Genomic DNA, 456 nt, shown 5'->3' with positions numbered 1-456 from the left:
ACTTCTCCGGTCGAAGCGCCGGCTTGCGTTGCTGACCATCTCTCCTTTCGAGAGAGGCTAGTTCGTCGCGAAGCCGAGAAGAAACATGTTCGAGCTGGCGCCGAGTTCCCAACCTCTTCTGCACTGGCCATTGCTCCGGGTCACGGGACCGAGGTCGTAACTCCGCGAGACGCGGGAACTCTCGCAGGCTCGGGCGTTCCGGATGCTTCGGCTCTGCCTGCCGGATCGTCCACGACTCCAATTCTCGTCGAGTATAAGGAGAGGGCTGCTGACTCTATGCCTTCTCCTCCGGCCAGGAAAGGGATCGTTCTAGCGCTGCGCGCTCCTAGTGTTGTTCCGGTTGCTCAGCCTAAGGGCCAGAAGAGAAAGTTTACCAAGGGCGGTGACGGGGAATCTTCGCAGCAAGGAGGCTCGAGCATAGCGTCGGGGCTTCGCGGAAAGGTTTGTCGCTCACTT

This window comes from Brassica oleracea, chromosome C4, assembly GCF_000695525.1.
Source record: "Brassica oleracea var. oleracea cultivar TO1000 chromosome C4, BOL, whole genome shotgun sequence".
NCBI lineage: Eukaryota > Viridiplantae > Streptophyta > Magnoliopsida > Brassicales > Brassicaceae > Brassica > Brassica oleracea.
The sequence above is the reverse complement of the archived record's forward strand: the minus strand, read 5'-3'. Positions refer to the sequence as shown.